Below are 15,122 nucleotides of genomic sequence, written 5' to 3' on the forward strand. Positions count from 1 at the left end.
CAAGTCTGAGGCTTCCAATTAATTGCTGCATTTCCCAGGAGTTCTCCTGCAGTGTCTGGAGCCAGGGTCCCATGCCACACATTTTATTTTGTGGAGTCTTTCCATTTTATGGCTCTTGGAGCAACTGGTCATGTTTATTGATCTTTCCACACAGCTGTTCTTATCCTACAGGAGCACTGAGATGGATTTTCTGTGGCCTGATACGTGAGGCCTTGTGCGTCTCTGTTAAAGTGGGTTTGCTGATGCAGCAACAGGAGTCAAGGAGGCAGCAGCTTTCTAAAACTCAGAATTTGTGGGTGTAAAGGAAGCAGAAAATGCTACACACTGCCTTCACTTTCACTGTAAAAAAATGTGCTTGTGTGATGAATTCCAGAATCTTGTGAGCAAACTAGCCCAAACGAGACTAGCTGCGATGCATAAGGATGAGTGAGGAAATTGCAAGAGACCCGTGCTGATAAAGGAGGGGTGCGACTGGGCAGAAGGATGGTGGAGAATCCGCACCGAACAAGTCCAGCTACACCCAGGCAGCTCCCAGCACACCTCATGTCCGGGACAGCACTGAATTCCCCTCAGCAACTTCTACCATTCCTCATGCATCTCAACTAATTTACCAGATCAGACATGAACAGGAATGACCTCATGTAGATACAAGACTCGTCTCATGCAATAACAAAAAACACACGTGCTCGTGACCCCAAAATAACCTCAAACTGGGGATAGCATCACTCGGCCGTGGGTTACGGTTCAGTTTTCGGAGAGCTGTAGTCACACGGGACTGCAGAGCTGGACACCCCTGTCCCTGCGGCAGAGGTTCGGGCCTGGGGGAGTGGGGGATCCTGCCCGCCGAGCCCCCGCCCCGGCCGGGGCGCCTCACCAGCCGCAGGACGTGGGGACACAGCAGCGACCATCACCCAGCCGCGCTCAGGGGCTTGTGGGGGTAACAGGACCAGGATGCTGGGGCGCGCTGGGAACTTAGGGAGCCAAGGGGAAAACAGCACGGATGAAAACTCGTTAGAGAAAAATCTCTCTTACCTCTCAGGCGACTCCTCAGAAAGCGCAGCAGACTCTTGCGTGCACGAATTTTTCTCAAAAATCAGATAAGGATCTCAGCTCAGCACAAAGAAAAGTAGGGGTGCTCTCGTTCTCCCCGAAACGCTCCAAGCCCCCACCCCGAGCAGCCCAGGTTACCCTCCCAGAGGAGCCCCAGCCCTCCGCGGCTCCTCCGAGTGCTCGGGGGTCTCCGAAGGAGCCGCTGCACCCCGGAGCCGTCCCTGTGCCCCGCTGCGCAGGGGGAGGAACGACTGCGAGAGTGTCAGCATAACACGCTCCATAAATTTTCCCTCAGCCTCCTGCAGACCTAAGTCCTTGAGAAAAATGCCCAAATCCCGTCGTTTGTTGACATAGTAACCACACTTGAGTTTTTCCCCCTCCCTCAGAAGCCATCTGCATAAAACAATTCTTTATGAGTAAGATTTATCCAGACTGCAGTGGGCTGGTTAATGTGGTTTTATGTGTCTAAGGAAGAAATAAAGAGAGTAGATGTTTATACACTAGAGACTTCACACCCAGACCAAGGGGTTGTTTCATTACAGCAATTAATATGAAGGACTTCCACAACTCTTTGAAGGAAGCGTATTACCAAGTAAAAGGAAAGAATCCATTATTCAAACAAATAGCCCATTTCTAGTATGTAAGTAAAACTTTAGGAACTTTTAAGGAGGTTCCAATATGTTTTGTATTTTTCTCTAACTTATGTATTTATCAGATTCCTCCAAATACGCTTAAAACATCTTAAAGGTTCCCAATAAAGTTTACAAAGCCACAACAGATACTGGGAAAAAAACGCAGAGGGTCAGAAACAAGTAGAGCCTGCGGAAGACTTTGTTTCCCCAGCCCTATGGAGATGAGCTCTTTAGTCTCCGGGCGGTGGAGAGGAGAGAGATAAAAGAGAATTGTGCTGCAGGGATCACGTGGGGTTTAATGGGCTTTAATGCATCCCCTCATTCAAGCTGCTGCCACCCTCCGCAGATCTGCATTCAGATTTCTAGCCCTTTTACTGGTAATTTAGGCTATGGGAGCGGACTGGCAGCGTGTGTGAAACCGTGCTGCCCTGCAGGGCTTTTTTGACCCCAGTTGCAAAAGGTTGGGGGTGGAGGGTAAAGTAACAAAACCCGAACCTTGGTACTTGGAATTGAAAAGAGCTTTACAAGCAACATTTCAGTGTTTTAACTCAATGTTGCCTTATAAAAACTGCCTTATTTATGAATCTCTTTAAAGGTCAAATTGTGTATTAATTACTGGGGAAAACTTGTCTTTGAGCAAGGTTAAATGCATGCTTAAGCTTGGAAACAACAGAGCAGCAGACAGACTGAGATATCTAGCATTTTGGAAGATATAACCTCTTTTCCTCCAACCTTGAGATACGTGACAAGTGACCATAACCTCCCTCTCAACATCCAGGCACTCTCATTTTTCTCATGCCATCCTCCCCACCTCCCCCACCACCCTCCCCCCCCCCAAAAAAAAAAAAAAAAGAAATTAGAAGTCTTACCCTTTGGCAACGTTTTAATTAAACTTTTTAAAGGATAGATTCTGTGAAATATAGTTCCAGCATCAGCACATATTTGTCAAATTAATCACCTAATATCCTGATGCAATACCAGATATATAAATGTTGGTTTAAATGTTTTAAGAAACTGGTAGGTATTATGCAGCTTGTTAAGTCATGGCACAAAACAATGCTGCTGTGCAATCTACGTTTACTGTGTATGTGACCACAAAAGATTGTCAGTAGATAATGTTTGGTTAAGTTTTTAAAATATTTTTAAAGCAACTCCAAAAGGGTGGCCTGGACGGCTAGGCCCCTGCCCTGGCCCCATGAATAATGTAGTGAAGCCCATGGAACAACTGAAACATGTTTGTAGCCCTGGTGGCACCGAGGTGGTTTTGCCAGGTCTTCTCTGGGGTTGCTGCTGAGCTCAGCTCAACACAGCGCCTGATCAGCTGGTAACTATGAGCTACAGCTGAGCGTCACCCTCATCTTTTCCCTGCATCCCCGACTGCAATCTTTGTTTGCCTTGCTCTGTTCCTCTGCTGGGGCCACTAGGGCAGCCGTTTCAGCAAGTCGATCCACTCGAAAAACAGCCCACCAAAAGCCGTAATTTTCCATTCCATCAGCTCTTTAAGCTGACCCAGTCACAGTTGTGCAACTACTGGATGCGGAGTCTGGCAGTGCAGTGGGACTGCAGAACAGCAGCCCCCAGTTACACTAGATGATACATAATACTACATTTGCTTCTAAGCCTTTTAGTACCTGTGCTCTTTCAGTCAAACAAGACAATGGTCTTCCCTCACCCTACAGACTGTAAGCCACTGAAATGTTGTCGTGTTACAGCTGTGCGGGTACCTGAGGAATATCAGTTGGCTTAGCTCAGAAAGTCTTGCTTCAGAGGGTGAAGCCTGGGATCCTCCACACATGGTATATAAAATCAGTCACCACGAGCTCAAAAACTCAACTTTGAATAACAAACTAGCATCTAGTAAAAAATGATAAAATATACAAGAAGTAAATGAGATTTTTTTGCTGTACACTGCCTGTCAAACAAATACTCTGCTGTTAGCAAGAATATAGGTACTAAAGCCTCTCTGCTCTTTGGAAGTTCAGCCCAGCTTCCATTAAATTAGCTATTAACTGGAAAAAAAAAGAGAACAACAAACCAATCAACAACAGTGGCATGCATCCTATAAGTTATTTTTAGCAAAACTCTAGAAATAGATTTCCTGGTAAATATACACAATGTAGTTTGTTCTAAGACTGGTTAGCTTTGTTTTTCTGAGTCTGTTTTTGGCCAAATGGTGACTATGTCCTGCTTGCGCTGTTTCCTCAGAAATCATGTCATAATTAGACTGTTTTACCATACATAGATAACTTAGAACTGTAGCAATTGATCAATATCATCCATAGGATTTCACGAGATAACAAAAAGTTGCACAAGCACACTGACTGGGACTGCTATTGAAGATGAACCACTATACTGACGAGATGGCAGAAAAGTCCTGTGTCCTTTTGTAATGGTGTTTTAAGAAGCGAAGGAGTGAAGGAACCGGAGAAATGGGTGCTGGCCCAGAGCTGCGGGCGCAAAGCATTAGCAGCTGCTTAGTGCTATGTTTGCAAATGCTCTGGTTCCTGTAGAAACACCTAATCCTTCCTGAATTCTGACCAGCATTTATGGTTAAGTGCAGTCAGTAAAAAGCTGTTCTCGAGTACCTGCTTCTTATCTGTATGGCCCGTTTTGTGTGACAATGGATATTCCTCGCTAGATTTTTAAAGCTTAATTATTCAGGCCACGTATTTGGCATCTATTTACATCCCTACGTGGGCCAAGGACCTATTTGGTGGGGGCCAGTCGAATTGTGGGGTGGGGAAGTTTGGGAATTGCCTTTGCCATAGGGAATGAAACAAAGCAGGGAGAACACAGGAAGCTACAGACACCCTAATGCAAATCATGAGCTCTCTATGGACGTCCTTGAACTATCCTATAGAATGTAACACTGACTTAACATGCAGCAACGGGATTCTCAAATACCATTTCAAAAGTGTCTGAAGGGAACAGCAGACTGTCACAAGCGAGGCTGAGAACTCCTTCTCATTTCAGGGCTGACCATAAATTGGGTTTTACAGAATCGTTTCCTTAGGATCCTGCTCAGTCCAGCAGGATGCGATCCATAAAAGGCCGCAAAATACTGAGGCAACCTTAAAAGGCCAAAGCAGAATAAAAGCACATAGCAAACAAAACAAGAATGTTTGTGGTCTGCTCTTTCAAAAACTAAAGCTGAAATTCCTGCTCAGTTTGAACCAATGCCTCATACCCAAAGCAGATCAATGAACTGAGCTCATTTTGTGGCTGTTTCACTTGCTCAAGCTTTCTGAACTTTGTATGCATATCCTTGTTCAGTATGGCGTTCTGGGAAACGCCTTGCCATCACCTTATTGAACTTTATTGAATCTGGGCCCTAATTGCCACAATGATGGCTATATCAGGTATAGCAGATAGATGTACCATGCCTGAAGAGGCAAGGACTCTATATTCTAACTGAAGCACAGGTACAATGTCTTTGCTGCCTGCAGATCTTGGTGATGAAACTGGGGCCCTCTGACAGCAGCTGCTGTTGTAAGGCCTGTCCTCCGCCCATCTCTTTATGGCAGAGCTGGTGTTTGTCTGACTCCACCATTAGCTGATACATCTCACTCACTGAGCAGAAAAATCTTCATTTTCTTCCTGTGGGATTGTTTTGCTCTGTATTAACTCCCTGACCTGCTCACCATGGAGTCATCGGTGCTGATCTGAGGAAAACGGCAGGACTGCACCCAACTTGTAAGTGGAGAGGGGCTGCCTGGCACTTTTTGGCAGCAGTTATTTTTTAGCCCAGCTTAAATATACTGTCTGGCTGTACTCTTAGCCCACAGCCAGAGATGCTGTCCAGGCCACAGATGAACAAGGTTAAGAGGTTATTTCTTTATGCCTCTCACACTTCCCTGAAGATTATCATTTTCTCAGATCTGTTGACGTGGTGGCACCTTTTTTTCCCTCTTCTTCTCAGTCTCAAAATTATCTGGAAAAAATTTCCTGTGAAAATTACTGAAGCTAATCCAGGACATTTTCACAGGACTATGCTAGAGAGAGACAAAATGAGCACTTGTATCAGAGGGTAAGTTTTCAGGAGGTGGCTTGCTACCACTGAAACAGTGCAGCAAGTCCCCTCTCTCCCTTCTGGACCGTGGTCTTCACCTCCACCTGATGACAGCTCTCCTCTTTCTTGGACAATTTGATTAGTCAATTCAGCTCACTCAATGGACAGAAAATGGTTATTTTATTTATTTTTTTTTTCTGTAGCCTGAGAGGTGAATCAGCTCATGCAGGTGTGACAGAGCTTTCACAACATGCAGTCATGAAGCAGGACAAGGCTTGGGTTGGGGTGCTTCCTGATAGACAAGCGAGGGAAGAAGTGCTCAGGGAACAAAAACATCTTAACATGGGTCAGCTGCAGCCTCACTGTAAGAATAGCTGTTGCTGCTGATTCCTAGCTGAGCCTGAGATCTGTCCCCGTACATACTTTACAAGTCACGTTGAGTATAGAAGGATGGTTTGCACAATGCTGGAGACCTTTCATCTCCTCTCAAAGAAAAGATCTTCTTTGACATAGACAGGAACAACTGTCATGAAAGTGTTAATTTGTTTAAAGCTGCTGTGCAGCTCCTTTACCCTGCAAGGCCCCGAAAATTTTAAGCCACAGAAGAGTCCATTCAGATTATTTAATATCTGTACCAGGGCTGTGACTGGAGAAAAATTAGGAAAAAACAATGGAAGATGAAAGTTTCTCTTTCCATCAGAACTTTGTACATTCCTTTGAATTCCCACCTTCTGATTTACCAAGTCACCTTGTGATTCCTGACTGCTTTGCTTGCAAGCCTGCACCAGCTCCCACCCCAGCCCTGGTACACTGACGTCATCTTCCCCCTCCCCGGTGCCACTCACCCGCTGATGCAATACACCTGCACAGAGGAGGAAGGAAACTCAGGGAGTGTCAAGTATCAGCTGCCAGTGCCAGCACACCATAGCAGGCTGGTGCAGTCACCCCTGGCTTTGCTTCAGAAGGATTTGGGGAATGTAATTTCTTTCTGTGTTATATTTTGTAGCAAATACTTGTAGGCTGACATTCTGCTTCCTCCCTCATTGGCTTTTGCACCATGCTGGCTTCTGTAGCCAGTTATGTTTCCAAGAGGGCGGAACTCTTGTAGGAGTGATTTCAAATTACTTTCTAAATGTCTTGCTTATAGGGAGGCATAATCTTTTAAGGAGCTAGTTTGCCTTCTAAAAAGGAAAATACTTCCAAAGATCTCCCAATATTAGTGTTCAAGTCTCTTGCTCAGCTGGCCCAGCAAGTTGAAAGACCAGTTTGCCTCCTGCCTTGCCTGGCAGTTTTGAATTTCCTCCTCTAGCCATGAATCTTCTGGATGAAAAGTGTTCAGAGAGGCAGGGCTGGCAAGCTGGATGCTTTCCCAAGCACAGCCTTCTTGTGACACAGCATCAGTCAATCAATCAGAACCTGAACGTGATTCTTTAAACGTGTGATATATCTGCATGTAGTCTAAGCTGTGATACCAACTCCACCAACAGCCTCTGGAAAGAATTCTGCCAGATTTCTTCATGCTGCAGAGTCCCTCCAAAAATACTAACACGAGTGCTGCTGCTCAGGGGTAAGCTGTGATTTCACGTGGTCACTGAACCAAGTTAAAAGCTGTCTGTCACAGAAAGGTGATCTTTGCTATGCTCTCCAATTCCCCTTCCCTCCCACCCACATTTCCAGCTGCACGTTCCTCCCTCCCCCTGTTCACCTGTTTTCCTGAATTCTCTGCCGTTCTAGGGAGTTGGATCATCTTATTTTGTAATTGGAGCAGTGCCAACAAGGCAAGCAGCAAGGATATATGGTAGAGAAAACTGGCAGGAAGAATGGGTGAAGAAGCTGGATTTCACTCTTTCGACAGCGCTCAAACATGAATGCTAAAATGCAACCTAGTACAGGGCAAGAATGAAGGACAGGGCATGAAGGGTCTAAAAGCTACAGGTACAACAGAGGTGCAGATCATGCTGTGTCCGTTTCTCCACAGGATGCTGTAGTCTGAGACATTACCAGTGAGTAGCGGTTTTCCCATCTGATTATTTACAGGTTCAAGCCAACAGGGGAGCAAAGAGTTGACCATTGCTCACTCTTCATGTTCTAGGCAGTTTTGGCAGGGCCTCAGTACTCTTCAGTCGTGCTCCATTGACTATTGAAGCAACCACAGGAGGAAAGAGCTGTGTGTGACTGTGGGAAGCATATCTCGTTTGTCCATCTGTGTTCCCATTTAATAAGCCCTCTCTTCTACACAGCAGGTTTTGCCCTTTGGCAAAGCACACAGACAAGCCTGGCTCCCCAGGCCCCTGGGAACACCAGTCAGGAGAGTAAACCCTCGCAGAGCCTGCAGCTCTGGTAAGCTCTACAGACACCAGCTGATGACTGCTGTCACATTCCCCGGGGCTTTCCTCAGGACCTGCCTTATTTGGGATTTCCCATTAGCTGAGCTTTCCAATACTAGAGAGCTGATCAGCCCATCTTCCAGCTACTGTGGGCCCATCCCAAAAGAATGACTGAGAAAAATTACCTTTGTGCACACAGAGTTGGCTGTTTCTCAGCTGCCATGTGGGAATGGATAGAAAGCCTTTGAGCAGCCAGCTTGGAAGACCTTGTGTTATCAATGCTGAAGTCCTGATAAAATAACTTCATATTTTCCTGCCCAAAGGCTTTTTGAGCAATATATATATATAAAAGCTGAAGCTGAGCATATTTTAAAACTCATAAGTCCTATATGTAATCAGTGCCTTATTAGATTTCCAGTAATGCAAAGGGACTAATAGTTAATTTGGAAGCTACCTGGAAGTAGCTTTCATTTTATGATTACCAGTGTTTTTCCACATTGCTCCTTGTAACTAAGTTAAGTGTTCTGATAACAGTGCTAAGAGCAATGGAAAAGCCAACATATTAAATAAACTTGGCCACTTCTCATATTTTGCATACCACCTCTTGCTTGCAGCTGTGAGTTTAAATGCCTGGCAGTGGGAGCCAGGGCACCAAGCAGAAAGCCCTTGGTGCTGGAATTTGCTCTTCCTTGCTTCATCTGAACCTGAATTTATCGACCTTTGCTCTTATCTGTACACCAGGGCAAGAAACACAGAACTTTTTGCATGGTACTTCACATGGTGATCTGCAGCCAGCTGACTGGAGGCCTATTGGGACCAAAGGATAAGAGTGGTTTAGACCTACCCTGAGAAGTCTTTGACCCTTGGGACTGCAGGAAAACTTGAGTACAGCAGTGATGTACTGTAACCATCCACTCCATCACAACACTGTTTTTCTGAATTGCCAGGACCATGTTACTCTGACCATATCCTGTTGGCTGATGGCTATTTTGGAGTTTACTGCACAGGCTCTGACAAATTTTCTTTTCCACCCTCAGCTGCCTGTTGACGGTAAGGAGCTGGCCTCCCAAGCTGTCTGCCCCTGGAGCCTGGGAAGGAAAGGCAAAGTTGGTGGCCAGGCAGCCCAGAACAAGGCCACAGCTCATCCGCTGGCACCTGAGGGCAGGAGCAGGTGTGGGGAACAAAGTGGTGTCTTGTTTGGAACAGAAAGCTGTTTACTCTGACACTGATGACACATTGTGGGTGTTGTATTATATTTGCCATTTGTGCTTGTACTGACATCCTGCTGTGTCAGTGCACTCAGCAAGTCCAAAATCTAATTAAATTGACTGTGTTATTTAGAAGACGTTTACTCCTACATCGAGGTGCTTGATTACTTTGTTCGCGAGAGCTGTGGAAATGTTAGTCTACTAAGGAAGGTGAAGCAGAACCACTTACAGATCATAAAAGTTTAGTACAGGGGATGATGACCCCTGCAGAATTTGGTAACATCACCAATGTGAAGACAGCACTGCTGTCTTGCTGGTCCTCTGGAAACTCACCCTCCATAGCTCTGTAAGTTCAGTAAAGCTGGCACATCCTCCCACTTGTGATCTGTGGATCACATCCCATCAGTGTTTTATCTTCTACCCTCCCTGTGAGCAGCTGACACGGCCTGCCCCTCTGCTGATCCCTGCTCACAAAAGCCACAGCTTGGCTCAGCCTTTGCAAAGCTCACTCCAGGTTTTTTCCTGAACCGTCCTCTGAGAAACAGGAGCCCTGGGGACATTTGCACCCTGTTTTGCTAAGTAGTCATCACAGCCACTCAAGTTAGTCACATCAGGCCACATGTTTAGTTGTTTTAGTTGTTGGTGAGTCAAGTACAGTGGCTGTCAGATTAGAATCAAGCTGGTGCTACAACCAGCAGCCAAATGTCGGTTGACACAGGACTTCAGCCTTCTAAAAGATTAATTTTCTCTGTTTGTAGAAGGGCAGTTTTCTGAACAAAGCGTTCAGCACATGCATTTATAAACTCACAGGAAACTACACAGAAAACTGTTTTTGTAGGGAAGCATGTTACTGCCACAAGGAGAAAAGGCCTCTTTGTTTTAAAATATATTTTTAAACCCTGAATTTAGTGCCCTTTACTTTGGCTTTCTCAGCACACCCTGGGGTGTTTACCAGCAGGGATGAGAATTTACACTGCTCAGGCCCCTCAGAGAAGTAACTGTGATGTAGATCAAATCACCAATAGTTTGCTTTTGGCAATGGTTTCCCCAGAGACTTGTGTTTTGGTTTTAAGTAAACAAAATAGCAATACAAGTAGGAGGATGATGACTCAGGTAGAAGTAAACACATCTGTTATATATAGCAAACATTTTATATGTTTAGGATTCCTTTGAGACTTTAAAAAGGATGGCTTAAAAGCACTAAATTATCATCCTCTGACACTCCATTGTTTCTCATTTAAGCAACTAGAATAAAGTGAATGTATTAATTTTTAAAATAGAAATGTTCCTACTTCTTTTGAACTAGGCCAAATGGCCCATTACAAAATAAGATTTTATTACTTTGGACATAAACACTGTGAATTTCTTGCTGATGTTTTCTGATTTCAGAAAACATGACACTTGGTTCTACCTAGAGAATGAAAGGGTGCGGAGTTGCCAGCTAATCTTTCCCATTTGTACAAAACCCAAAACTCTGAGTTGGACTGGACCCCTAGGCCTTTTAATGGGATGAAGGATTCCTGACAATGCCTCCCTTTCAGATCTGTGCAAAACATTTGTCAGGCACAGAGTAACCTGTTCTCGAAATGTACTTCTTACCCACCTACTCTTACTCACAGGGCAGGGTACTTGGTCAAAAATGGGAACCACAGCAACTCAAAGGAAGTGCTGTCGTGGAGATATGTCCTTTTGCACATATTTTAGTATAAGACTCTTTCCCACTTATTTTACCTCAGTGCATAGATAAGATATATGTTTCAGTTCTAGTCATGTATGTCAAAAAAGTAGTCATCCAAATGACACCAACACAGTGATATACATTGGAATACACTTTTGCAAGCACAGCTACCTCTCTGGAAACTGGGCTTAGCAGCTGTCCTGAAATAACAGAAGTAGTATGCTGAAATTTTGTTCTTTCTACCTGCCATATCCTTCTACATGCTTTCCTTAGTATATTCCCTCTGCAGTGCTGCAAGTGGATGGAAGGACACTTGCAAGGAGCAGAAATCACAGCTTCTTCCCCATCCCCATCAGTGATGCAGGCAGCATTTGCACAGTGAGAAAGGCAGCGGTTGGGGTCCAGAGGACAGCTGTGTTTGCTCTCTTTCCCTTCCTTTCACATGGATGCATTCGGTTGCAAAAGTTATCCTCAAATTCTCCATGAACACACACTGAACTAAGCTGGAGAGAAAGAAGCCCATATGAAAGACAGATAAGTCTTCACACAGATGATACACATGCACATGCTGCCCTCAGCCACAGAGAGATATCAACTACCAAACAGAGATTTCCTTCCCCAAACTCTGGGAAGGGCCCCCTGGACAAATGAGGGCAAGCCTGGGTCAGTGAAAGGAGGATACAGGTCTTTTAATGTGCAATGAAGCAGAGCTTAAAAATCTACTGATGACAAAGGAAAAGCAGCCAGGTCAATGAGGAGCATGAGATGCAGCCCTGAATCTGTTAACTACGACTATGGGGACAAAGTTTGCTGAAGGCCCAGATGTGTCAGCCACTCCGTTAGCTGAATCCCAGTTTTCTTTGCAATTCAGCAAAATCCCAAACCACAGGGCACTGAAGCACTGCCAGCATAGGGTCAGTAGAAACATCTCACTTTTCTTTGGGTCTGTGGTCTCTAGTCTGTGCTGCGGTCCTGGACATAGAGGAGCTGCTCAAGACTGCCTTAGCCATGGCGGGGGGTTTTGGGCTTCCTCATGAACTCTCAGATCCCGCCTGGGTGTCACTTGTGCCCCCAGCACAGGGCTCTGGGAGGGGACTCAGAGGGCGCCAGGGCAAGCAGGTGAGGATTAACGTTTCTTCAGCATTTCTGGTAAATCCAGGCCTATCTAATTATGCTTACAGGGATTAAAGATGCAAAACCTGCATCTAGATGGTAATGTGCTTAAAGATCATGACTGACTCCAGAGATGCCTTTGAGCCAGAAACCACTTGGGAGATGATCCAAGCCTGTTGCCTTGCCACCTTCTCCAGAGTTTGGAGCTAGGCAGAAACTAGTCTGAGCACTAGTAAAATAAGTGTAGACTCTTTGGAAATGTCCTTTTTTTTTTTTTTTTTTCCCCCGTGTGTTCCGCAAGACAGTAATAGAGCTGAATCAAATGTGCCACTGCAGCATCATCTCTCTTATGTTACTTTGTTGGGCAAAATTGTCACGCTTTCAGAAAATAACAAGGAGAAAGATGTAACAAGCCAAGAAAGGCAGAAGATGCAATGCGACTGCTGAGGAAATTAAGTGGTATGATGTCGCTGATGCTACATTCACAGGAAAGCCTTTTGTCACTAACAGATTATTTGGAAAGGCACAAGCACTGTCGCAGGCAACCATCTCGCAGAGTCAGGTTCGTCTCACATCCCCAGAGTCTGAATTCCTCATTGATCTGTATTTCCACAATGCCCATCTCTAAGAATCAAGAATTGGAAATTAGAGGGTAGGATAAAAGGGAAACAGACCACTAATGAGAATTCGAGAAATGGCTTGTGTGGTATTTTGCCCTCAAAATTTGTCTGCCTGCCCTAAGACAATCAGAAATTTCCAAAGCACCTATGACTGCCTCCCTGATCCTTCTTACCAACTAGCATAATTCATACTGTCTCCAAATGATTATGCGTAGTAGTGGGAACACTTCTTTGGCATCACAGTAAAAATCCAAACACTGCATGTTTTAAATGGAAATCGTGGGTGACAACAGTCCTTTCCTCTTTGCTTCACAGCATCTTTTAATCTTCACTAGCAAAATAACTTGCTTGCCTTTTTGTCATATTTCTGAAAGATTCAGTGGAGACAGGAGTCAGAATTCATTCAACTAATGAGCACAAAGCCAACTCTTCACAAATGATAAGCAGCGACAATAAATAATGAATGAACTTAGGGCTTGTGAGAAGTATCAGACTTAACTGTGCTAGAGTCAAATTCTGTTTATCTTATCTAGAAAGCAAAGATAATACCAAGAGTGGCAGCTCAGATACAGCCCTGCTGCCCAGGAGCGGCAGCCAGGCTTGGAAAGGCCACTTCTAAGCTCAGTGACACTGAGATGACACGCTGATACAGTTGCTGTATCAAGGACAATTTCACCTCATCTGCCGAAGTGCAATCAGCCATTGCACACTACAGGTCTACATCCCAGGGATGTGATGGTCATCTTGTGTTATCTCAACCAAACGTCCCAAGAAATCCACACAAAATCCAGCAGCAACTGGAAAAAATTGAAGGGAAGGACTGAAAGGCATTTTCTTGTCTTCGCCTTTGCCCTGGAGCCAGACAAAGGTATGAAAAGGCTTGTCTCTTGGAGTGCTGGCTTTATTTGAAGCAGTGGTCTGAGCCAGCTAGTCCTGTAATACTGTGTTGTTTTAATCATACAGGTCTTTGTGGATTGTTTTAGATTTTAATGTCTTATTACTCCCACTGATGTAGGAAATCCTGGAGAAAGGGCACACAGACTCTCTGTAATACAGTCTGTCTGATTCTCAGCCCCGAGGCTGCAGGTTTTGGGGAACACCTGCAACATCTCAGGCAGAGCAAACTGTGCTCTGGCCCTGGAAGTGAACTGGGAGCTGCTGGACGGGACTGAGAGCCCCAGCTGAGCAAACCAGCCTCACATCAGCGCAGGCAGAAAGCAATCACTGGAGGAATAGCCCTTCCAGGGCCTGTGTGGATACCAGCAAGCATCACCTCTCCTCAGTAGCCAAGAGCCAAAAGTACTTGCATTCCTCACATCTACTGGCAAATCATGATATGACATAACAATATTGAGACCTAATGATAATGTACTGTGGCTATTCGTGACCCTTCACAACCACTTTGTCTCTCTGTAACCACTTCAGTTCAGAACTGTTGCATCTGTGAGTTGCAAAGGTATATGAGAAAACACAAATACACCTTCTTCCTCTTAAAACACTTATTATTACATACAACATTTCCAGGGGGAAAGCAGCTACAAAGAAACACAGCATCAAAGTCCTACAGGGACTGTAGAAAGCAACATATGGAGAGGTGGCTTGCTTACTCTGAATTGAAGATTACTTAAGCAATAGATTAAAGATATTTTGTTTAAACACAGTAACCCAGCTATTAAAAGTAATAAAGATCTTGCCTCTGCTCAGGGTGAATGATATTCTAAATGCCTAATTTAAGTTCAGTGAAGTTACCTGATTATACACAGTGCAGCAGTAGACTTCTGGACAAATCATTACAACCACCTGCAAGGTACATTGTGGAATGAGAACAAACTGTTTTTTCGGGCATCTGCTGGTCAGGGAGCTTTTCATCCAGCCTTGATTACAGAGGAACAGATTCCCTACTTGCATGCTGAGCATTAGGTAATCAGCAATAACACCTGTGCACCCCTGTGCTCTAGCCCTGCTCAGAACAAGCTGGGAGGGAGGAGGATGGACATCCTGCAAACATCTTACCTTTATGGACCATTAAAAAATAGCAATATTGTTGAAAGTTTGTTCCAGGAGATGATATATTCCACATGCAGCAGTAATTGAAATGCAGACAGCTCTGCAGTTCAGGTCATCTGTGTGATGTGGACAATGTAATTATTATAGTTACAAAACAAAAAAGTGGCAAAGAAAGCTTCTAAAACATGTATCTTACTGTTGCTCAGCCTCATCAATGTTATTTGTCTCTTTCAGTTTCTCAAGTGAGTGCAAAAAAAAATGGCCTAAGAGATCCAGAACACATCAGTGTGGGGTCCCTGCTAAAGCTGTGAAGGTGGGAGCATGGGAGGCTGGTCACACAGTGGCACAGGGCCTGCAGGTGGTGTCTCCGAGCTGCAGACCATTAACCATAGCACTCTGGTGAGGAGCAGACCCCAAAGAGTGGCCAAGCTTGGCTCCTCTCTGTTGCTCCCTGCCTCTCAGGCAAGAGGCAGCAGGG

At 44.9% G+C, this 15,122-nt stretch overlaps 1 protein-coding gene across 4 annotated transcripts in view; it reads right to left on the minus strand.

The window, feature by feature from the left end:
• The window catches only part of SPATA13 (spermatogenesis associated 13), a 153,660-nt gene that overhangs the window by 74,187 nt on the left and 64,351 nt on the right, over window positions 1-15,122 (minus strand). The window contains exon 1 of one of the 4 annotated variants that reach the window (XM_065830702.2): window positions 1,033-1,324. The exons of the other annotated variants lie outside the window; for them this stretch is intronic. The gene's annotated coding sequence lies outside the window, so the exon portion shown is untranslated. Of the gene's footprint in view, window positions 1-1,032; window positions 1,325-15,122 lie in introns of those variants that run through there. 4 annotated transcript variants of the gene reach the window in all.

This window comes from Patagioenas fasciata, chromosome 1 (genome assembly GCF_037038585.1).
Source record: "Patagioenas fasciata isolate bPatFas1 chromosome 1, bPatFas1.hap1, whole genome shotgun sequence".
Classification (NCBI taxonomy): Eukaryota; Metazoa; Chordata; class Aves; order Columbiformes; family Columbidae; genus Patagioenas; species Patagioenas fasciata.